The sequence below is a fragment of the Pteronotus mesoamericanus genome, unplaced genomic scaffold (genome assembly GCF_021234165.1).
Source record: "Pteronotus mesoamericanus isolate MK-2021 breed Mesoamerican mustached bat unplaced genomic scaffold, CSHL_Meso_final contig_34, whole genome shotgun sequence".
NCBI lineage: Eukaryota > Metazoa > Chordata > Mammalia > Chiroptera > Mormoopidae > Pteronotus > Pteronotus mesoamericanus.
In genome coordinates, this window is record NW_026555136.1 from 138,594 (window position 1) to 163,634 (window position 25,041).

At 44.7% G+C, this 25,041-nt stretch overlaps 1 long non-coding RNA gene and 1 pseudogene across 1 annotated transcript; one reads left to right on the forward strand and one right to left on the reverse strand.

Moving 5' to 3' along the window:
• Positions 1-7,415: 7,415 nt before the first annotated feature.
• Positions 7,416-18,770, reverse strand: LOC129072855 (ER membrane protein complex subunit 2-like; annotated as a pseudogene).
• A 692-nt stretch (positions 18,771-19,462) lies between these two features.
• Positions 19,463-23,418, forward strand: LOC129072854 (uncharacterized). The gene is made up of 3 exons (XR_008529396.1): positions 19,463-19,519; positions 21,800-22,068; positions 23,154-23,418. It is a non-coding gene; the product is annotated as an uncharacterized LOC129072854 (long non-coding RNA).
• The last annotated feature ends 1,623 nt before the right edge of the window (positions 23,419-25,041 follow it).

A 25,041-nucleotide genomic window follows, 5' to 3' on the forward strand; every position in this document is an offset into this window, starting at 1 on the left:
CGCGAGGGGCCAGGCCATCCTCCTTTGGCTTCTAGGGGGCCCGGCAGAGTTCAGCCGGAAGGGGCAGATGGTGTGAGCGGGCGGCCCCTTCCCAGGTGCTCCTCGGCACCTCTTCTGCTTCCTGTTGGCTATGAAACATTGATCTAAAATCACTCACAGTAGAAATCCAGCTGCAGAGGCCAGTTTGTGGAGCCCAGCCACAGGGGCTGTGCTGCAATAGCATCATCTGCTCAACTGCCAGATCCCTGCACCTGACAAGGGGCAACCAGAGCCAGTGGGATCAGACTGTGCCCCTGGTTGTTTCCCCTGACCATGGGGTCCTGTGTATAAAGGAGATTCTCCTGTATGGACTAGTAATGAGTAGAGCTAGTTTCTAAAATGAGATTATTATTTCTTTTCTTATGTGATAAGTTCTTTCATAAGTCAGGTAAAAAATTTAGTAAGATTTTCATAACAACCTGTTCCCCCACCCCTTTTTTAGCTCTGAGAGAATGAGGCCACCACCCAGCACAACTATGCTTATCTCAGCAGCCTTGCGTGGGCCTCAGCACCCAAGCAAGGCTTGGGGTGAGGGGAGGCAAAGGGAGCAAGGGTGCGGGGGTTGGGGGCAGGAAGCTGGGTTTCAAAGCCTGACTCCAAGCAGGTCAGCTGGAGGCAGCTGTACCGTTAGGTCTCCCCCGCCATGTGTGAAGAAGGAGGAGCAGATTTCTGAGTACTTGGGGGACTTCTCCCCAAACATAAATTGTAAGCTTTTTTTAAAAAAAAGAACGACTGAGACACAAAATATTCCTCATACTTCATATGTCATGCTCATTTTTTGTGTACTCATATTTTTCATGTGTTTCAGACACTGTGATAAGCCCTTTACACACATTACCTTATTAAGTTTTCACAACAACCCTATGAATTTATACCATTAATACTTCTATTTTTGGGATGAGGGATTAATTTGACAAAGGGCCTACAGTATGTGAAGGTGAGAGCAGGGACTCAAATTTAGCTGTGTTCTAGTCTGAGTTTATAGGACCCACAGTTCTTCAAGTTATTTATTTACTGTATTTTTTTTATTAGATCCTAAATTTCTAGAGGGCAGAGACTATTATTTGGGTTTTAATCCTGAATATAGTATGCAGTAAACTAGATATAAGAAATGAGCTTCAGTCCAATAAACATTTAGGATCTGACCCCTGAAGAAGAAAAGAAACAGTTCTGATTATGGAGTGTAATGGGATGCAAAGTGGGGGTTGCCAGAAAATAGGATACAACCCCTTACAAATCTTGACTTGGGGATGGGGGAAGTAGATGATAAGTCTTAAGATACTTTGCATAACGAAAAGGCAAGACAACAGCTGTGCTACCACCCAAGCAAAAAGTTCACAGGACTTTCAGATTGTGTCCTGACTTGCGACAAAGCCGGGGAGGTGAATGCCCTGTCCAGTAACCCCTTTGTCATGGTAACACTTGCCCTGAATAAAGATGGCAGCCAGGACAAGGCAGAATATATGGGGAGTTGGCAAGTATAGCTCACTGTGGGAGGAGCTGGAAGGAGATCATGTAGGAAGCTACAGGCCATGGAGAGGTAAACTAACGGTGGGCAGAGAGAGAGGGCTGGTCTACCATGAGGGCTGAGAGAGTAGGTAGCAATCATACTGATCTGCAGTGAAGAGGGCAGCCATGTGAGAGAGATTCTGCCACGCTGCCTTTAGTGGGAGAGGAGTTATGTCTGTTCCTCTGAGGATTCAGCCATGTGGCCTGGGCTAGTAAGAAAAAGGAGTAACCATGAGGAAGGAGCCATGAACCAGGAGTGATTCAGCAGCAGCAGCCAAGAGGGAGAGAATGGCATGCTGCTGGTCTAATCCTGCCCACTCTAGGTGACTCTGAAGCCACCAAGGACTCTGCCTTGCAAGATGCTCACCTGCGACTCTGTAGACCCAGACTCTATCTGGACTCTTGGGGCTTGGGATATACAGAGAATTCACTTTCTTGGGACTTGTGCCTTTCCTGGATTTCACCACAATCTAGTGCAACATGGCACGTGTTTTCTTGGAGTTTTACATGGAGGCTGAGGACAATGTACCCCAGATCCCGAAGGAGAGAGCTGCAGCAAGAAGATGGAGAATTTGAAACCCACAAATGTCCTTTCCAGAGGAGACGGAGAACTGTTTGTGTATGTCGCTTAAAGTACAGATAAGGAGATTGAAAGCTGTTGGGCTTGGTTTTGGTTTATAGCCTGGTGAGGGGCAAGGGAAGTTCTGGGTCTCATGAGACAACAGGGCTCTTAGCAGAAGTGCACTCAGCCCACCTGAGGTTTCACCCTGTAAATAAAAATCTGTTTTTTCCAACACTAATTGTTGGGTCGTTCATTAAGGTGCCACATGCACAGGCCCCTCTTTGCTCGATTAGTTTTGGCGACCCAGATGGGACTCACGGAACGTGAAGTCAGGTCCAGTCCAGCCACGTGGGGCACCCCTGGAGCATGGCTGTGGGGACCTCCCAGTCTCAGGGAACTGCTCTGCCTCCCAGCTCAAGGTGCCGGTTGCCAGACATGCCAGGATGTTGTAAGGAAACAGGACTGGGGAGGAAGGGTGACCCTAGGCTTTGTGAGCCAAACCCACATGCATGTTGGGGTTCAGACAGTGTGCTGCATAGATATGCCACCATTTTGTGTAGGTTATGTGAATGATCCATCATGGAGGATGGGTCACATAAGCATGCCACCATCTTGGGAGTGGCACATGGCTGCTCTGCCATCTTGGTTGAGGGCAGTACATGACGGTTCCACCATCTTGGATCTGGGCAAGGTGGTGGACTAGGTTCACTCTTCAGGTTATGTGCCGTGTGGGCACTGGACCAGCTGGGTTCTCTCCGCAGCTGGGTTCTGATAGTGATGACTCTGGTCCTGAAGGCCATGAACTGGTGTCCAGTGGGGATGGTTCTGGTTCTGAGGGCCATGAACGAGGGTCCAAAGGGGACCATTTGAGCTTGCAAATGGGGTCCAGGGGCCATCCAAGCTCTGTATGCCATGGTTCCTTGTCTGATTGAGATTGCTCTGTGAGCCATGAAGAGAGCTCTGAGCTAATACTGAGCTTAAGGGGGCTGCTAAGGAAATGGGTCTGGAACAAAGGCAGGCTTTAAGAGGGGGTGAGGATCATCTGAGCCTTGGGAGGCCATTAGGCAGAGGTCACTGTTTAGCGTTCATGTCCCACACATGGACCCCTTAAAGGTCATGAGGCCAGGACTGGATAAGGGGCATCAGAGTTCTGAGTGGTCACCGTTTGAGGACCACAGTCCACAGTATGGGTTGGCAATAAATGCGGCCCCAAAATCTGTGAGATGGAGTGGTGTGGTCAAGTTTTGTTTCTGTGTTCCCTGTTTACCTGGATTTTCTGTTCATTGTATTAGGCTTGTGGTGCTTCCAGTCAGACAGGGACTATCTTGTGTTGGCACCTGGGGGTGCCCTATGGGTAGCCTGTAAGTGGACTGGAATAGGTACAGCCATTCTCCAATGAGTAAGGAGGAATTGGATTTTATTGCAGCAGTGTTTGGCCTCTGTGTGATTTTGTCTATGAGGAAAGATGGCCCATGAGTTACTGAACCCTAGATTGCAATACCATCATGGAGTTTGACCTGTATTGCCTGCAGTTTAGGAAGTGGGACAAGAAAGTATATGTTCAGGCTTTCGGGTCATTAAATGATCAGGTGTTTGTAAGTCTAAGCTTCAGAAAGCTGCAGAATGTCCCTGCAAATCTAAGGACTTTTAGGGGAAGACCAAACCCATGGTAAAGAGAAACATGGACCTGCAGTCCAGAAGGAGATTTGAAATTCCTCTTCTGGAAAAGGGCAGTGAACCCCAACACAGGGTGACAATGTTTTTGTTACTTTATGCATGTGCTTGTAAAGCTAGGGACTTTTGGTTGCCAGATACTGAGTTTGAACATGGTCTTTCCCAGTGTGGAAAAGAATAAGGATTGAAAGTAAATTAGGGATAAATCTTAAGGAGTAAAGGTATTTAGAAAGTTTGTGAATGTTGCAGAAGGTCTGTCGAAAGTTGTAAAGATAGATGGAAAGTTTGTGAAAGTTTTAAACCTGGAGGAAAGGAAACCTCAGCTCTTGGGTGTGGTTATTATTTGTTTGTTTTCTGATCTTATGGGGATATAGTTTGAACTTTGCTCTTTTGGGTACAACAGGAATCCTGTGTCTCTGCTTTTTGTCTGATGAGACCAAGGATATGTCACCTGCAGTGGGTTGGGGAGAAGGCCTTTGCCATTTGGGACCTAGGAAAGGTCATTTGGTGCCAGTGGAATCTTGCCTGGGGCAAGAGAGCATGTCGCTGCCAAGAGACCAGGCGGTGAAAGGGCATGTCTCTGCGAGGAGACCAGTGGATGCACTGGTGGGCGAGAAGGTGCCTCTACCATTGAAGTGAAAAGTCGTGGAATGCTGATGAGTATACCAGCTGACCAATGGGAACTGAGACCAGATTCTAAAGCTCCTTCTAGTCCCCTTTCTTCATTTAGAACTTTGTCCTTGTTTGAATTTTGCTTTGCTTTTGTTCTGAAAGGAAATTGAGGTTTCCCAGGGAGAGTCAAAACTTCACACTGTGTGCGGAAGTGGACAAGGAAATGTATAAAGCATGGAAAAGCAATTTTAGTGGACAAGGAGTGAAAGTGAGTTAGGCTTCTGAATGGGTAAAAAGGTATGTAAAATATGTATAGAAGGTTGTAAATATTTGTGAAAATTTTGGAAAGAAATGTTACAGTTTTAGCAATAGAAAGTATAAGGCACCGAGATACAATCTTAGTAAATATTAGAAGGACAAGGATTTTCCTTCATGCTTTGTATTTTTCTCCCTACTTCATCCCTCCAGAATTTGGCATTCTGAAGAAGTGTGTGATGACCTAAGGTTTCTTTGCATAAAACCATTAAGACTAGTGGCTAATGGTGGCCTTGTCAATGAAGGCTTTGACTGGAATGTCAGGCCTGAAGGAAGCCTGCCCGGGCTCTTGTTGTTACCAGAGAGCCCTGAGGAACTGGGATTGACTTTTGAAGCTAGTAGAACCCCACAAGAAAAAGCTTGGTATCTTGATTGGTTGTGTGGTTGTGGCAGTCTTTCCAGAGAAGGAACGAAAGTTGCTTTCCTTGAAGATGGTTAAGAGGAACCTTAAAGCACAATGGAGGCTTCGAGGACTTGAGAGAAGCAGGTGTTAGATTTGAAGCCAGATGACAGCTATACGGCTTAGCTTCTGTGCCCTGAAGTGCAGACTAAAGAATCAATCTAAAGGTTCCTTGTGCGAGTTCCAGAAAAGCAGACTTAAAGATCATATGTGATCAATCACTGCTCTTGTTTTTATGCAAACAGGTAAAATTAAAACTGGACTCAATGTCATCCCGTTAATGACATGAGGGTGATCGTAAGGAGAAAATTGTGGTTCAAGGAAAATCTCAATGCTCCGTGGTGGACATCAGACTAGCGCAGCTAACTGTCTTCCAAGTTTGTTTTCATTTGGAAGTTGAAACTGGGTTTGTTATATCATCAAAGGTGCTCAATTTACAGGCAAGGAGGATTACCAAGTTGTCATTGTTTGATGTCATTCCCGCAAAGGTCTTGCAACTGGATATCTTCCCAACAGACAGTTTTCCAGACCCAGAGACTGGTTTGTTGGTTGTGTGAATTAATATGTCTGTTCTTCCTTGTATTTTCATAGGGCATAAGCCTATAATCGCTTCACCTGAGAAGTTGTTTGCACAATATAGGCCTCCCTTAAGAAGCCCATCTGCATCACTGCCTCCTGAGACTCAACAGTTTGAATGAAGCGGTTGTGTTGGTAAAGTCTGGGGTGCTCTGTAGGCTTCACTTTAAAAGTGGTTTCCTTTTCTGCCCCAATGATTTGGGCAGAAAGGACCCAGAATTCTAAAAGGGAGGAATCCTAAAATAGTCCCCTTAGCTCAGGCTAAGTGTGGTAGGCACAGGGGTTTGGACAGGTGGGACCTGCCTTGCACCCCTCTTCTAGAGAAGCTGCTCTTTTCCTAATGTAGCACATTGAAGAACAAGCCCTGGCCATTGTTACTTAGTGGTTATGGTTTTAATTGTGACTTCTAACTCTCTTGCCAAATCTGTTGCCTCTAGAATACAAGGATGCCAACTTGTACAGCAGTGCCAGCCTTTGGACATTGAGCCTGTCACTCCCTGGGGACAGCGAATTGACCTGGACTTTGTAAGGTCCCTCCCTGTGTGTGAAGGTCACTCTCTGCTCCATACCCCGACTCTGTCAGGGATCACTGGACCCATGAGTAGGTAGGACTATGGCCATAGCCAGCAGGACATAGCGCCAGAAGATTGCTAGTAGCCAAGTGCTGAACTAGCAGTGACCTGTCGAGAAAACCATAGTTTGAGCACATCATTGATTCTAATATACTCAGTGCACCCAGACCAACAAGGTAAGCAGGCAAAGAGTCAGCAGTCCTTTCTCTGTGAAATGGGAGCAAGGCGGCTATTTACTCATTTCCAATATAGTTTTTAAAAGTCTGCTCATCAATTTTCATGTCCTTCCTAAAAATAACAAAGAGGTAAACACAGCCGATATTACCAAAATCTAAACAAACCCCCGCCCCCCGCTCCCTGCCACCGGCTCAAATGGACAAGAAAGGCTTTGTAATAAAAATGGCTAAACAGTTCACTTAGGTAAGGAGCACCCCCTGTACTGTGTCTTTAAAAATTTGTTACCTCAGGCAAGTACAAATTTTGTCTTTTCTAAAAATTAATAAAAAGCTTAGTCTTTGAATTAATGAATTCAACTTATTTCAACTGTAATAAATTAATGTTTTTTGTCATTTTGTACCTGTCTTGTGGTTAAAATTTTATTTATTCATATTTTAAAATACATTATTATATTTTATTTAATGAGGTTATTCCTACACAAGATTATAGTTTAAAAGCAGTTATATGTTGCCCTGACCCATGTGCCTCAGTTGGTTGGGCGTTGACCTGCAGAGTGAAGAGTCACTGGTTCAATTCCTAGTCCAGGCACATGCCTGGGTTGTGGGTTTGGTACCTGGATGGGATAAATGTTAGAGGCAACCAATCAATGTTTCTTTTTCACATTGATATTTCTCTCTCCTTTTTTTCACCTCCCTCTAAAATAAATATAATAAAATAAGCAAAAGAAGTTGTACATGTGTGATCTAAAGGAAATTATGTACAATCGATAATATTCCTCTTAAATCTTTTTTTCATGGATTTTCTCCATCCTCCTGCTTAGCAATAAAAGGTATTTCTAAGTTTATGTGAAGAATATCTTTACAACTGCTTGAGCAGAAAATTAGTATATAAACAGCACTGGACATGTAGTAAATAAGTCACAGGACAATAAGTTCAATTGTGCAGTTGTGAAATGTAAGGTGAAAGAGATTTTGAAACTTTAAGACTGGGTAATCTGCTGTGTTTCCAACATGTCTTCAACTGCTTTAAGAGAGCATTTGGTTTTCTTCTTACCACCCTGCAAACTGGTAAGCTTTCTTTATTTGACTAGCTGCTCAATTAGCATATTTTATGTTGTACTTTCTTGTTTTTGCACTTGCTTTTGAATTAGAAGCAATACGACTTGCCCCATGTAAAGTCCAAACAAAACCCTTATGTTTCTATTGTTCAGTTTCAATGCTTGTGCAAAATAATTTCTTGAAATTTCAAGGTTTTCAAGTGTACCTTGGGTGTATTTAACCTCAGCATCATATTGCTGACAGCGTAAGTGGTTGTGCGAATTATTCATCTTAAGCTCCTTCAACCAAAAGGCTGCTTTAGCATAATCATACTCATTGATATAAAGTCCTGCAAGTTCATGCCAGGCTTCTTGGTCTTCAACACATTTTTCCAAACCCTCATTTAGTTCCTGAATGGTCTCCACACTTTTTCCCTGTGCTTTTCAAATGACAATTTTACACTTTTTCTTGCAGCAGTGTGTGGTGGATCTTTATGTACAATTTGATCATGCTATACCTCCAGCTACATATGGCTGTAGAGCATCATCTTATCTTCCCATGGCTTCCGATCTCATGCCAGATGGTCAGTTGACTCTGTCTGTGACCGCCAGAGAACTGCATTCTCTGCTCCTGTGGACAAACAATGCCAGGTCATCCTGACCATGGTTTAGGACTGCAATCACACCTATTCATATATGATCCAAATATCACCTTCAAGCTTAGTAGCATTTTCATTAATTGATTCTTCCATGACTTTCACAATTTGTTCACTATTTCATGGTTTTCTTTTCTGTACTTTTTCATTTTCTCTCCTTTTTTTCCCTAAGTGACATTGTAAAGCCCTAAGACCTTCCTAATCTTCACAGAATGTTATTGTTTTCTTTAAAGCAAACTATCAGGTCACTGGTTGTGTCTGCCTGTATATAACTCGGTATATCCTTCTCTTCAGGAAATACTTAGAATTGGTTTATAAAAATTCCTCTGCTTAATTGGCTTACAGAAAATAAAAAATATAAGAAAACCAACCCAATTTCTAGTGCATAAATTGGTGACATTTCTTGAGAAGAAAATGATGCTATTTTCCCAGAGGTATTAATAATATTTAAAGGATGAGTCAATGATGTATTGGGCTCATAAAACCAATGTGTATGTATACAATTAAAGTTATTCTCATGTTTCTAATGAGAATGATTACAGCTGCTATGGAATAATGCTTTATCATTAACACTGTGGAAAATACCATGTATTTCCTTAAGAAGAAGGAGCTTTGTGAACCAAAGTGTGCAAATGTGATTTAAGAAAAATAAATATGCAGAACTGATGAATAATGCTTGCCTTCCTCCATACTACTTAATGTAAATAGCATCATATATTGAAATATTAATAATTCAAAAATTACTTCTGCAACAACCTGCTTACCTATCATCCAATACAGCAGGTGGAGGAATAAATAAGGCCATAGTAAATTAAATAAATTTCTTTAAACACAACACAGTCTCTGGCTTGTTTGTGGAGTGAGGTCTGTGTGAGGTCTGCCTCGTGCCTGTGCCGTGGGCCCTAGAGGGCAGCTGGGCTGGCCGGAGAGAGCCCCCCCGACATGGAGGGTGGAGAGGTGACCTTTGTGGATAAGAACAGATGCCTGGCCAGGCCCTGAAGGCTGCATCTGATTGGATAAGGGGTGAGGGTTGGGTAGAGGGCAGGTCCAAGGTTAAAATGACAAACTGAAGAGTTCTGAGTGGCTTGGTCACTTCAAGACTTTAAAGTAATTAAAGTACTGTCAAGCACTTCCTCAGGTGGCTGGAAGAGCCACGAACTCCATGCTCCTGGTGGTAAAAAGTCTTGAAAAGTGGACTCGTCTATGCATGTTTGTTTGAATACAAAACTTTTGAATCCTAGTCGGTTTAGCATTTGACTAGCTCTTTTAGGAAAACAATGCAGTAGTGAGCATGCTTAGAAGAAGAGCACATTATACTGCAGAATTCCTTTATATAGGAAGAAAATAAAACTGTGCAAATAGCTCTAACCCCTGCAAAGGGCCCTGTTCTACCTTTACCACAGGCATGTAAGGTCCTGAGTCCCCACACCCTTACCCACCTCTTTTATTACTCCCTTGGGCTCAGCAAGCTTCAAGGACACCCTGCCTCTATCCCTACCCATCAGGCACCCCCCCCCCCCCCCCCCCCACCGCCAAGCTCTTCTTCAGCCTCCGAATGGTACCTCCTTCATGGGCACTTACTCTCAACTGCCGCTTGGGTGTTATCAGTCTTGAGGTACTGAGAAGGCAACATTCCGAGTTTCTAAGGCCCTTCTAGATGCAGCTGGAACTGTCTGGCTCAGACCCACCTTGGGAAAAAAGGCAATGCCAGTCTCACCCTGGTCAGGGCTGGACATTGGACACCCTGGCCCTCACTCTGGAATCTGGGACACCTGGACGCTAGCCCACACCCTCCCTCCAAGACCAACCCACCAACATTGCTCATCCTTCTTTCAGGCTAAACTTTTATGTATTTCTGAGGATCTGACACCACATCCCTGATGTCTTTTTTATTTAAATCTCTCCATCCTTCAGTTCACCTGAGCAGTTCCCACACTCTCTTATTGCTCCTAGCTTTCTAGACTCTCCTTCCCTCAGTGGCCGCTGGTCTCCTTCTCACCCTGGGTCTCCTGTTCACCCTTCACCCAGGGTCCCATGGCTGCATCTCCTGGGGCCGGCAAGTCCTAATTTGTGGGCTTCTTAACTTCTGGTCATAAGTGTCCTTGTGTTTCTCTGGTTACCTCTATTTAGGGACATATTCTCACAGACCCCTTCCAGCCATCCACCTCCCATTCTGTTTTCTTCTTTTATTAATATTTTCCCGTGTTTTTTGTCATCTAAAGAAAGGCACACCCCAGCATGGACTCCCTAAATCAAATGTATTGTTCCAATATCGAGGGCATTCACTTAGTCTTCAAGTATCTTATTCTTTCTTCCAAAAGACCATCCTTCCTCTTAACACCACATCCAGGCTTGGAAGAAGGACTCTCTCTCCTTTAACTGTTTTTTTTCAGCTCCAGTGATTCTCTTTTTTTGTAAGTGGGCTCCCAACCCCAACCCTATCTCGTTTACAGTTCTCAGCCTCTCCGGAACACTCGCTCTCCTCCCCATTCTTTCTATAATTTTTTCCACTCTAAACTAAGGTAACAAATTATAGACTCTTTCTCATATCTGCTTTTCCAATGATTCTAATTTTCTACCTAATTCTGCCCAGTACCTTACCCTTTCTTACCTCCCACCTGTGGTGGCCCCCTGGTTTTTAAAGGCCATCTGGCCTGCAGGTCTCTCTGGGATTTTGCTCTATGCTCAGACGACAACCAGAGCTGAGAAAGCCCATCAGAGCCCTAGAGGATAAAGTTATTTTTCAATACTGCATAACCTGATGGTGGACTGTTTTTTGAAACAGGCATATAAAGTTTGTGAATAGAAAAAACCAAGAATGTCTACTGTGCAGTTAGTGGGCCTCTGAATGGGTTAGTGTGATCACCAATAGCTGCAGCTTCTGTGCCGCTGCTTTTTAAAGGAGTCCCTATCCTCTACACAGTGTCAAGGTTCTACCACAGAGTTATTGTGAAAGATTTGTGCCTCTGCTCCCTTACATGTTAGGTGAAAATGTGTGTGGCATTGGAACCCTGTTGGTGGTTAGGTTACTTCCAACTTATGAAAAGTCATTGGTCATTCACCACACATCTTATTTGCTCAGTGTTCCTGCCAATGTTAGTAAGGTGACCTTAAATATTATCTTGACACTGATGTGCCACCCTGTGAAGACTGTGGAGAAAATTTGAGACAAGGGACTAATGAGCGAGCAGGTGGTCACCTGGATGTGTCCAAAGCACATGTGAGTGGGTAAGACATTCAGCCTGTTCACACATTTTCTAATAGTCTTGGAGGCTGTTATGGGTTTCCTCAGTCAGATCTGTGACTCTGCAAGAAGTCAACCCTCTAAATACGAAGTCATTCCTTGGACTGAAGTGTAACAGATATACTCATTAGGTTTTCAAGTTTTCAGTTATTTCATTCATGAAAGTCAAAGCTTTAGAATTACTAATGGAGAATTTGACTACATTTCTCATAAATGAATTTCAAATATTTCTGACAAATTATTGATGTGTGCCATGGAAAGTTCACCAATATTATTACATCAGAAGTTTGTTTTTGTTTATTTATTTATTGAATTGAATTTATTGTGGTGACATTGTTCACAAAACAATGTAGGATTCAAGTGTACAACTCAGTAACACGTTATCTGCACATGGCATCATGCACCCATTATTGCAAGCAAAGGCTTTTTTTGTTGTTGTTGTTCCTAAGAAGTTTTTTATTGAATAAAGTATTTTTTTGTACTGGACAAAATTCTTCCAGTTCAGCTTGTGTTGGCAGGAGGGAAAAGGATGGACTACAGAATAGAGTCATTCATAGGCTTAATAGATAGTTAAACCAGAGAGAAAAAAATGGGAAGAACAAGGAAAAAGTCCAGCTTGCTTAATCTCCTCACATAGTCTATGGATATGAAGCTTTGGGGCCCCTATTCTGTTCTTGCCTGAGGGGGCCACTGAGTCGAGTGGAAGAGGTGTGTGAACCCCAGCAGAATGTTCAGTACAAAGAGATTGTGGGGGGAAAAACCAGAGCAACTTCTTCTTTAAAAATCCATCTTTACTGGCAACAAAACCATAGGTTGGAAAATTAATATTGTCAAATGTCCATGCTACCCAGAGTGATCTACAGAGTAATTACCACAAAGTGATCTACAGAGTAATTATGGGACTGCATCAAGCTTAGAACTATTGATAGTACTCCTGGCTGGTTTGTAATCCTTAGGAGAGCGAGAGGGTCTGAACGTGGGCTCTCCTGTGACCAGCTAGCCAGACCTCCTCATTGTGACCTAGGTTCCATCACACCCACCAACATAAGGTCAGGTGGGGAGACCAGCATCCATCACAGATGAAGGTGATATACCTTTGATTAGACAGGGACAGGTGGCCCAGACCATTGGAACTTATTGCTCCAGTACTGTGACCTGTCACATAGCTTTCACCATGGAACCACAGAAAGTTCACTGTGGCTAGTCAACAAAGAAGGGAAAGATTCCGTTTTCTCCAAGTTCATCCAGCCCTCAATCCCCCTCCACTCCACACACCATCAGCTGCTTTTCTCCTCTCCCCAGGCTCCTAGTCCACCTTACGCACTGACACACAGGTCCCCTGGGGCATGGCTAACCAGCTGAGGCACTTCTTAGGGCATGGGGATGAGATGTAGCCTTTCACAGGTTGTGGAAACTGCAGCCCTCAGACTGCACTTTGAGACTTTGTTGCACGTGTTTCCACTGGGTGGGAACTAAAGACTGGAAAACGCTGGCCTGCAATCTGGTCCTCACCCTCAAGCCTGCCTGCATTCCTCGCTTTCCCAGGCTCCATCCCGACCCCTTTGTTAGTCTCGCCACCATGCACTCCAACTCCCTTCCTGGATGAATCTCAAACTTCCTTGGCCTATTTTCTGTATTCATGGTGTCCTCAGGCTTACAAACCCTCATTGCTCTTCAGGTTCCTTACTCTCCGTGGGATGCTCATCTTTTTCTTTCTCTTGTTTCTTCTTTCATGTCCTCTGTTTCATAGCTTCTGCTGCCTGGTGCATCTGGCTTTCCCTCTTTTCCCAGTCTTAGAACACTAGTCTGAGTCTTCAAGATCTCATCCTTTCTGCCAAGCCTGAGTCTCCCCCTGCATGCCCACCCTCGTCTGGGAGAATGGCTCCCCTCTCTTAACCACACCAGCTCCAATGGCTCCTCCCTCAACGGGTCAGCCCTTTTCTTGTTTGCCTCAGCCTGTTCCTGAGCTTCCTCAAAAATCTCTCCCGCATGGTCTACTTAGTTTCTTTTTAATCCATATAATGTCTAATACTCAAAACCCAAAGCCTTGTAATTTCTCATCCTGACCCTGAGCAGACCCCATTCCTTCTTGCTCCCCCCCTCTGCTTAACCACAATCCACCTCTCACCAGTTCTTCAAGATTTCAGACAAATACTCTCAAAGCTGCAAGGAGCATTACAAAAAAGGAAAAAAAAAAAAAAAGCAGAATCAGCAAAAAGATATGTTTCCTATTTTTCAGGTTCTGATTGTGGCCTTTCTGAAGATAGGCATGTGGACTTTGCAAACACAACAGAGAAATCAAAGAAGCAGGACATTGGTATCTGACCTGAGTTCCAGGTCACAGAAGGCACAAAGCAGGGTCTTGCAGTGCAGACCTGTTAGGGCTGATGTGACTGGGACCTGCATGTTTACTAGAGTTTCTGAGTTTTATGACAAAATATTTTTTCAAATCTCCATAATCTTGTTTCTGAAAGGTGAGTAAAAATGTATGTACAACGAGAACACTGTTGATGCTTAGGCTGCTGCAGAAGTGTGCACTGCCGTACATGCACTACTTCCCAGCTTGTAAGACAAAGGCCACTTCAAGGCTCCCTGGGGCCCAGAAAAATCTGGATAGTCAGGCCATCTTTTGCTGCCAATTCAGAAGGAAAGCAGGACAATGGAAAACATGTGCTTGGAAAATTTCATCCAGGTTAAAAAAAAATGGGAAGGTTTGAAAGTATGATAAGGATGGACACTGTGAGCAAGATAACAGTATCAACTAATTGTAAATAGGTGATATCTAAGTAAAACATGCATTGAACAAATTTAAAAAGGTAAGAAAGGCTTTATTAAAGACATTGCATTAGTGTAGTGAACAAGAACACAGTACCTCTGAAAGAAAAACTGTGGTGATTTTAAGAACAAGAGAAAAAAAATCATAGGCATCTCTGTTTGCTAACTGGCTGTACAGTAAAGGAAAGTAAAACTGTTCATAAATTCTTCACATAATGTCTTTTTACATCATGGTTGTACAGGTCCTCACCCAAGTTAGGCTTCTACAGCCCACAAAGACAGACACAGAAACACCAGAAGGATTACATTTTTAGGGATAGGTCCAGCCCCTTGCAATATATATTCTCTAAAGTACAGCACCTGGCAAGAAGGTTATAAGGAGACTCGTGTGTATTTCAAAAGGGCAAAAAATGAACCTGCAATTACAAATTGCAATTACATTTCTGAAGAAAATGCTCCGATAAAATGGAGGTCAGAGGGCTGCAATCAGGAAAAAGCTGCCTAAAGGTTGGTGACTCTGAGGAACATTAAGTTCCCTGGGTCATAACAAAACTGGTTTCTGCACAGTGGAGGGAAACACAATTAAATCTCTTTCAGCCAAGACCCAGTTTGCGTCTCCATCAGTTCCTGCAGTTTACAAAGAGGTGTCGGTTCTGAACATAGTGGGTAGGCACAGGTGCACGATAGCTGAGAGTCCTTGAACAGAGTCAAGATTTCATCTCCCAGGAGGCTGTACTTTTATATTTCTCTGAAGTCACCTTTTATTTTTTTCTCAAATGTCATATCAAACAAAAGAGAGTATTCTTGATCTTACAACATGGCTCCTGTAATTTGTTTTGTCCCGATTAATTACTGAAGTGAAGAGAAACTGACATTTGTCCCATAGTTAGCTCTGATGCAGGTTTTTCTATAAAACATAAGACGGGTGTTTAACAGCTTTTTGAAGTTAGGAAGCTTCACCCTCACACTTTACCTGCAGTATCTCTAGCTTTGGGTGATGTCCTCTCTTTCAAGGTATACAAAAAAGCCCATCAGGTCAAATTGGCCCCATAAACAGTGAGGTCATTTCTAATTCCTTGGACATCAGTCTGAACTAGGACATTTGAGCTAAAGCCTTGGTTTTATTACCAAAGTTTCCAGTTGCATCGTATTTACCCAAAGAACAGAGAAGTACTGAAGTAATGCAAATAATTGTATTGCTATATAAATTAGAATAGTCAAGAGACTTTAAAAATCTTTCAAAAGACATCAAAGAGAACAACAAAGATCAGTGTTTCTGCTCACATGGGTGCCCTCTTGTCCACTCCCATTGTCTACAACAGTGTCCAGGTGCCTCCACGTGTTTGCATGGAGAAGGGACAGAGCTCCGGTTCTGTGAGCTCTTCACCTGCCCCCATGTTATCACACGACCACTGCTCATCCTCCGAAGGCTACAATGTCCCCTCCGCTGTGGACATGGTACACGTGAGACCAAACTGAAGTAGGGCTTGGTCTGAAATGTGACCTTAAGTCAACAATAATGACAATGTCAACTCACATTGTTACGTATTTATTGACTCGGCGCAAATCTTTTAAGAAATATTCTCCTTCTGAACAAACCTATTGTAATAATGCAAAAAAATCTTTATTTAGAGTTTAATAACAAAGAGGAGGGGAGGAAGGTCACTCATTTTTCACATGCAGCTCAAGGGCCCAACTTTCAGCAGAACTGATGGGGTTGTAGACTTTACACTGGTAATACCCAGCATCCTCCCTCTGTACGGGGTCTATGGTGAGGCTTCTGTGGTTCTGGGACAGCGTCATTCTCTCTGAGAGGTGCAGATCCATGCCATTGAACAACCACTCAGTAGATGCTGCATTTGTGACACAGGTCAAGACCACGGAATCTTTATTCTCTGTGACTGTGCTGTTGCTGGCTAGGAGGGTGGGCTCTCCCACAGGCCCTGTGGAGAAACAGGGAAAGTGCCTGACTGAGAATGGCCTTGAGACATGGAGCCACGCTGCTTCCTCAGAGATCTCGGCCACTCACAGCCCACAGTGAGCTCTGTAACAGTCACCCTTGTGGGCCATTTGTGTTACCTACGAGATAGAAATTTAGAAAACCTTAAAATTCTTCCATATGTCAAAATTACTATTAATACCCCAAGGCCTGAGACCAATGACAAGAAAGCTTATTTCATTAGAGAGCAGAAAAGTGTCTGAGATACGGGGCTCAGTCCCTGAAGGACAGAGAGCCTGAAACATATGGCCAGAAATCCAAGGACTCTGCATCCAGGTTCCAGGCTCTGAAGAGATTTTGGATCATTCATTCATTCATTCATTCAATCACCATTTCTTTCTTCCTAATTAATCAAAAGCAACTGGATGTTTGTTGTATGTTGGTCCCTGAGCTGGTTTCAGGGGAAGAGTAGGGATTGAGAAGGCATTTTTTTTTTCTTTATACTCCAGTGGGAATGACACCAACACATCAGGAAACAAATAAATTATTTCAAGTCCAGGGCAGGGAGGTGGGGATCGGCCACCTGAAAGGAAGGCCTGGGAGTTCCCGGAACTGCCTCTGATTGTTACTGCAGGTAATGCAGTTCTGGAGTAAAAACAGATTAATTCTCCATTTCCTTTCATTCTGTGAAACAATGCATCCCTCTGAGTTGAGGATGTCTAAGAAAAAAAATTATCTGAACCAATGGTTGGTTTAAAAATCCACAGACACCTCATAAGGCCCCCAAGGTGGGTGCAAAAATAAGGCTATGGCTATAGACTTACTTCAAGTGACTGACCAGCTGCTCATGGTCTGTGTGACTCTGCTTTAATGACTCTCTCTCTCTCTCTGTTTCTCAGTTTATTCTCAGTGAAGGAGGATGAGTCATTGGCTGTTAGGTTTCAACATATTAATCATAAAATATTTACAGTATCTGACCTAAATCCTAGGACAGAAGAGCTGCTCAGATAAGAGGCATCTGCTCTGGATTGACTCTGAGAGTTCCCTGAGTTGACTCCTGGTGAACACAGAGCTGCTAGGAGCATTTTCTTTTCTCAGTTTCTTTCTGGGGATGCTGACCTTTTTCTGAATCTGAGCTTTGCTAAGTCCCCCAGGACAGTCAGCAAAGATCCAAAAACTTTGTCTAACTGTGCTCTCACACCCAGTCTCAGGCGATGGACTGAACTCCATTTTTGCCAAGATGTGGCTCTTGGGCCTGAGCCCTGGCTGGAACTACCTCAGGAGCCTTGTTCCTTGGGCACGTGTTAAACCATTACCCAATTGCCCTTTCCAAGAAGGGCAAACCCAACCTGGCACAGGCTCCCCAAGGTCCCTTAAGTGAAGATCCCTGGGACAGGAATCTGGGAGGGGCTCCTAGGAGGAGCTCTTGTAAGAATTTCAGGAGGCTCTTTAGATAAGGGTTTGATAGAGGCTTGCAGGGTCATTCTCACGGTCAAGGTCATGGGAAGGTGCTCAGGGGACTGAACTGAGACTGGTCTCCCTCTGCTGAGTTATTCTCATCTGGCTGGTCCTTCTATCTGCAGTGAATATCTTGCAGGGCTGGAATCTGGGAAGGGAACTGAGGTGCTAGGAAGTTTGTTTCCACTGTGTGTGTCCTGCATTAATTGCCCCAACCCAACCAGGGACAGAACGTGGAAGAGAATGAAGGCAAAGTTGAGGACTGTCAGCCCTGTGTGTGAAGTAGAATTCACCCCACTTGACACCGAGAGGTCAGAGAGCAGTCACTCACGGTACACATGAAGCCGTCCGAATCCTATTTCTTTTATTGAGTTGGGAAGGTAGGCCACTACGGTGTACATCCCTCTGTCTCTCATGGTGACCTTCTTTATCACCAAGGATCCATCGGCTAGCATTCTTTCTCGTCCACGGTGTTCAGGCCCTCTTTCAAATACTTTCACTGGGGTTATTAAAGTAGCTGCAATTAGACGACTGGGTCTTGCCCCTTCCCCTCTGTACCACCTGAAGCCTTGAGCATCTGGAGGCACGTTGCGGAATCGTAGGAATGCGTCCTTCCCTTCAGCAACATTCTTTGACACAATAGCGAACTGGGCGTTTGTGGGTGGGCACCAGAAGGTTGAGAGTGAGACTAGGAAAGAAGAGAGACATTGATCAATATTTGGATCTATGTATTAGGAGGGAAAGATGAGGTCCTGGGTCCTGAGCAGGTCTCTTCATCTCTCAGCCTTGGTCCACATGTGAGTGTGTGTCTCCCATGGTCAAGGTTGGTGGTAAAGGCATATCTAGTACCCCTGGTTAAGTTTTTTCTTTTTTTCTGGTGTTACCTGACATAAATTGTTATAATGTTTTAATAATTCAACACTCAGCGTTGAATAACTGGAAATGAACAGCAATCGCGGTTTTCCTGCCTTGCGCCACTTCCACATTATGAGATTTCCTCTTGCTGAGCTCTGTCCCCATCCTACTCTGCTCTGTTTTCTTTTACCTTCACATCCAAACAGAAGCCTTCATCTTTTGTCAGAGCTCAGGTCTCTTTAGAGGATCCCAGCCTGGCTCTATGTCAAATTTTTTCGTCTACCCCAGGAGACTGTCTCCTACTTACCAGCCAGCAGGAGCCCTTGCCAGTGGACAAGTCCTCTGTGGGTGGAGACTGAAAGGGGTCCCATGGTGGCTGTGCCTGCTCTGTGGCTCCTCTCCAAGAAAAGCTTGAGGATCTGTGAGCTCACAGGCAGCTCTGTCCAGACTGGTGCAATCTGCTGTGTGTCCTACCTGTGCGCTGAGTTTTATGCTGGGGCAAGATTGCTATTTTTGTCATGAGGGCTGGGGGTGGGTCTGTGGCCCGGACCCTCCCACTCCCTGACCTCATTTATGCCACTCCTGTCCCTTCTTACCAGTTTACTGTCCTTCAATATTTTGGTTCCTGGGAACCACTGAGGCCTCTAGACACTACACACACAGACACACACACAGGCACATGCACTACTACACACTCACATGCAGTGTTTGGAAAAGCACAAGCCTGGGGTGTCTGGGTTCCGGGCGGTCCCCACACCTTCCTGTCAGGTGCACAGCAGCCGTTCCCACAGCCTCTCTCTCTCACATTTGACTTTTCCCTCCAGAGAAAAATTTCCAGAGCCACCTCAGAAACAGCCGTCACAGGGATGTCACCCCTGCTGTGCGTTGCATCACCTGTGAAACTTCGTGAACATTGCTATGCCAGGTGACACTTTAAAAATGCTGCTTCAGCAGCTGTCCAGCTAATGTGATGTCCATTCAAGATGAGATCCCTTGATGTGAAGATAGAACCACTTCTCCCTCTGTTCTGTTCACAGGAGAAGTCTCCAGATCCCATTAAACTGCAGATTCTGGGGTGCAGTGGGTCAGAGACTCTGCATCTGACAAGCTCTCAGGAGAGGTTGGTCCCACTGGCCTGGGGAGCTCACGTGCAATAGCACGGCTGAGGGGGGGCGCCTGTGTCCCTGGGAGGATGACCCCCTCGTGCCAGCGTTGGCCTCTGCTGCGCCTTGGCCTTGTGTCTGTCGGCAACACCTAGAGAGCCCCAGGTCTCCCCCCCGAATTGTGAATTATTTCTGTGTGTGACTCAGAAACCCAGCTGGGAGTCCAGGCTGCTTCATGTTCTCAGATGCTCTGAGAAGGTTCTATTCGCTCCCAGCAGGAAGGTCACAGAGATGACTTTGGGGGTGAGAAGGGGTCAAGCTGGGTGATAACTGCGGAGGGATCCCTTCTTCCGTCTCAGGCTGTCATCAGACTGGATTTTGCTCCCAGGGACAAAGACTCAAAATCAGAAGTCTCAATAGGACCTGCACTTTTGGGGTGTGAAGTGGGGAGTGTCCTGCGTGTCCCAGGGAGAAAGGACTGTTTTGGAAGTTCAGGTGCCTGTGGGCTTCCTGGTCATGAAGGGACGGGTGCAGGTGGATGGACCACGACTCTCCATGTCTGTGTGTCGGGCCTGCCCTTGTGCTCCCTGGCTGTTGGGACAGCCTCTGGTTTCTGCCTGGTCCCCTTTCTTGTGGTCACCAGACTTGCCCACAGATGGTGCTGGGCCTGGGGCAGAGAGCAGCACAGACACCCCTGAGACAGGAGGGGCTCCCAGGCCCTGCCAAAGTAAGAAAAGTCCAAACCTGTGCAGCAATGTAATGAGTTTATCTGAGCCAAACTGACCTCATATGCCTGGGAGCAAGACCTCAAATCCTGCAAAAAACAGCAGTTTTGCAGCTTATTTTATAGATTACAATCAAAGGAGAAGATGAAAATAGTTGTTAGCTCCATTAGGAGGAGAGAAAAAGCATAGCAGATAAATCTCTATAATTAGATGAAAGTTAAAATTGGCAAACACATACTTTTTTTTACATGGGTAGGTACAGAATAGTTGACATTTGCAGGGCCTAGGGAGGGTGTGCAGGGGACAGGTAACAGGAAGGGTGCTGGGGTCTCATATGCTTGTCCCAGAGTCTCTGCCAAAGTTATGCTATCCCAGATGTGTGACCCCAGGGACCAGGGCTCACTAAGGAAGGTAGGGGCCTGGGACATGATGACCTGCCATCACCTGCCCGGTCAGAAATGTCTACTCAGAATATTTTGTATGGTCCCTTTTGGTCACTGAGCTTGTCAGGCCTGCCATGGGGCCCACTGAGCTTGTTAGGTTTCAAGAACAGCAGTTTTGCAGCTTATTTTATACATTAAAATCAAAGGGGAACATGAAAAGTCACATGAAATCCATTGCCAGGTAAAAGAAAGCACAGTAGAGAAATCTCTAGAATTAGATAAAAGCCTAAATGGAGATACACATACTTTTTACATTGGTGAGTACAAAATAATTAATAACAATAGTAGCTTACAGGACATTGAGAGGGTATGCAGGGGACCAGGTAAAATGAAGTATGTTGGGGTGTCATACACTGGTTGCAGAGTCTATGCCTTCAAATGGTCTAGCCAAGAAAATCACTCTGATGTGTCAAAGTTCTGCTATGTAAAATGCGTAAAAACAGGGATCAGGGCTCACTTAAAGACAAGACTGACCTTCGCTAAGCAAGGTATAGGCCTGGGACATGACGACCTGCCCTCACCTGCCCAGTTAGAAATTCCTGACCAGAATAGTTTGTGAGGTCATTTTGGCCACTGAGCTTGTCAGGGTTGCGGCACAGCCCCTTTTGTTCACAGCCTCTAGAAGTAGCAGGTGGGGCAGAGCAGGCAGGAGGGAGGGCCCGAGAAAGGCCTGGTGAAGCAGGGGGTGAAAATCAGGCTCCTTCTCCATCTTCTTAGCCAAAGCCAAGTTCATGTGTGAGTTTCCTGGGGGGGGGGGGGGGGGCGGGGGTGTGCGCGCGCGCGCGCGCGTGAATGTTGCTTCCTGGTCAGGAGGAGACCTGCAGCCAATGTCAGGTGCTGCACAGGGACGCCGCACAGTGCAGGGTGAGCCCAGTGAAAAGGGAGGCGTTGTCCAGAGCGCTGAGTCCCGTGGCAGGAGAGCTGTCCCACCAGGGGGAGGTGCTGTTTCAGACAGAGCCCTCTGCTTTCAAGGGTTCAAAGGAAGGGCTTGGTTAAGTTTCTCCCGAGGCTTTTGGGAGAGCGTGCTGGCTTGACAGGTTGACCCCCCAAATGTACCAGGTGTCCTCCATCACTGCATTGGGGCATTGCAGGTAACTCCTCTGTGTCCCTGTCTGTTATCTCCCCACAGGACCCAGGAGCTGGAGTGTCTTCACATGAAGACTCAACCAGGAGCCATGTGGGTTCTTCTGTGAGGGGAAGGGAGGTTCTTGTGAAACCCTCAGCCCCTCTGAGATAGAAGAACCACAGATTATGGGTTCTCCTGTTCTAGCCTGTACAAAAAGTTTCCCTGGTTCCCCAGGGCATCATGAACTGGTGAGATGTCTTCAGAAGAAACAGGCAGATGTTCCACAAACCAGAGACTCTGGGAACAAAAAATAATCCACTGATTTTTTTGAGGTTAGTGTGTGTTCCTTCCTCCCCTGGTAGTGAGTCTACTAGGGGTTAAGGATCCAGAGTTTCTGTCAGGTCAGGTATCTGTGAGAATAGGCAAAACACAGGCCTGGGGTGATCAGACAGAACGCACAAGGTGGGTCTGTGGAGGCTGTGGTTTTCTGAAAATAAAACGTGTTCCAAACTTTCACTGTTAGAAGGTTCCTCTCCTGCCTCCTGAATGTATGAGAATTAAAGACCTGACCCTGGGTTGTCCCCAAGCATGTGGCAGCCACCTCTCATGTTGACACCTATGCTTTTATGACTGTAAGAAACCTACTTTGAAAATGTCACAATGAGTGATGGGCTGCCATTGTGTGGTCTTCCTTATCAATTTAATGAGTGTTTACTGAGCATCTGTGATGTGCCAGGCTCTTGGCTGGGTCCTGGAAACTTAAAAGAGAACAAGACATGTGTGGGCGCTGTGCTCCTCCAGTTTGCCTTGTAACAGGGGTCGGCTCTCACAGAAATCACGGCTTTAATGAATGAATTATAAACCAGGGAAGGGCCATGAAAAACATATTTGGTGCATACACATGTACTTGAGTCTCAGGTGGTCTGGGCATCACAGAAAGCACTTTTGAGAAAGTGATCTCTTGGCTGAAACCTCAAGAGTTAGTGGCCATTTTCCGGTTGAAGAACGGAGGGTGTTAAAAAACACTGCCTGCAGAGGACTGAATTTTGGTGGGCTGACCCTTGCCTGGATGGAGGGGCAGCCGCTGTGCACATGGGGAGCTTGGAGAGGGAGGATGACTGTAAAACCATTAATGCTGGTGAGAGCGGGCCGTGCTGCGACGTGAGCGCAGCTGAGGTGGCTTCAGCCCAGGAAAGATTCCGGGCATCAGAGTACTTCAGCCGCCCCCTAGTGGACAAGCAGAAAAATGGGCGAGAAAAAGTCTTGCTAGAGTAGGTATTTTTTGAGTTTTGGATATTCTATGCAACTTTTACTTTAAGCAATATATGTGTATATAATTTTATCATATTTATTGTGTTATACTGAATAAAATAAGCTTAAAATATTTAAAGTGTACAACTTATGACTTTTTTTCCAGATGCAGGCACCAGAGACGCTGTCACAAAGAGGATGATGAACATGTTCCTTACACTTGGAGCCTCTTCATGCTCTCTTGCAATCTCTTTATTTTACCACTCTCCACTTCCTAACCCTGTCTTAAGGAAACTCTTATCTGTTTTCTGTCATGATAAATTCATTTTCATTTTCTAGAATTTTCAAAATTTGAATCATACAATATGTAATTTTAGGCGGAGTTTGGCAACTTGACTCAACATAATTATTTTGACATAGTTCTTTCTTTTATCCTTTAGTGCTGTCTCATTCCAGGGATGCATTAAAATGTGTTTATCCATTCATCACTTCATGGACTTTTTTTGGTTTCTATTTGGGGCTATTACAAGTAAACCTCCCATGAACACTTTGCAGAAAAGTCTTTAACCCAATAAATTAGGTGCTTGTACACAATTGAAAAGGTAGAGAAATGGAAGGTAGGGAGTCACCCCTGGAAGCCTGGTCTCAAGGTGGCACGGCCACAGCCCCACCCAGAGGGAAAGAAACACCTGCTCCTTCACAAGAAGCTGCGTCTGCCCCAGCCCGCCCAGCAGCCGCTCAGCAGCAGAAACAATGGCCCCATATTCCTTTCAGCTTCTGAATTTAACACAAGTGCACCTCAGGAGCTGAGTTTGATTCACATATGGACTTTCAATCACTAGGATTAGGGGAAAGGTAGTTTTTACACTTTCAGTCCCTTTGATATGAGAAAACATAAAAGAAAATGGAGCATAAATGCCACACGCTCATCAGTAGTACATGACATGTCTGAGTCCACTTGTAGGCTGTGTGATTCTGGGTGAGTGATGCCACCTTAAGAAAACATCAGTTTTCTCATATGATATTATAAAAAGATATTTGATCTTCTTTCCTGAATCTTAGGCAAGACCAGCTAAAACTCCTGGAATTTTCTAAGTGATGAGGGCAATAAGAGTGTCTTTCATTGTGGTGAGGCAACTCTTGACAGGCCTCAGGATAGTTGCAGAGTGAGGTAGGTCACCAGAAAGATGAAGGTTTGATCAGAAGCTTGGAATTTTTCAGCTGTCAACATAAGAAATGTCTAAACCTGTAGAGAATTTTTATGCGTCTATTTGAGCCAACTTAATGACAATTGTTGGGGAGCAAACTCTCAATGGATTGAGAATATGCTCCAGAGAATGGCAGTTTTGCACCTTATTTTATACTGTACAGTAAAAATCAGAGGCCTGAGGGGTTACATAAAATCTATTGGCAATAGATTATGGAGGTGGAAGAAAGTAAAGAAATCTGAGACTGGTAAAATGTAAAACAAATAGACACATACTTTTTTTATGTTGGTTGTTACAGAATAGGGAGCAGTTCACAATTAACACAATAACAATTACAATGAAAAGATTTTTTGTCTCTGGTCTGGTGCAGTGAAGTGTCTGTAAAAAAAGCAATTATTCTAACATTATAAAGGTATGTTATGGTAGACACAAAAAGACAACAGTCTCAGTTAAGGCAAAGATTGAAAATTATCCAAAAGATGTTGGCCTAGGATCCATCTACCCACCTTGATTTGCATTTAGTTAAAAGTTTTGATTTCAGACCATCCTATGTGGTTACTTTATTTCTCTGAGTTTGTAAGTCCCACCATGCAGGCCTCCCCTGAGCTTGTCAGATTTATTATGTGGCTTTTCTTTTTTTGTCCACACTTCCCCTTTTTGGTTATAAATCAATGGAAAGAATGCATCGATGACCAATCTTTTGACTAGATAATACTTTCTCACAGTGCTAGGAAGGGATTGTTAGGGATTCTTAGAGGCAGCATTTGTCCTGCTGAACGATCAACCATTGGTGATGCAGCAAGACCTTGACCTTGAGTGGAGGTCAAAGCTGAATGTTCTCAAAAG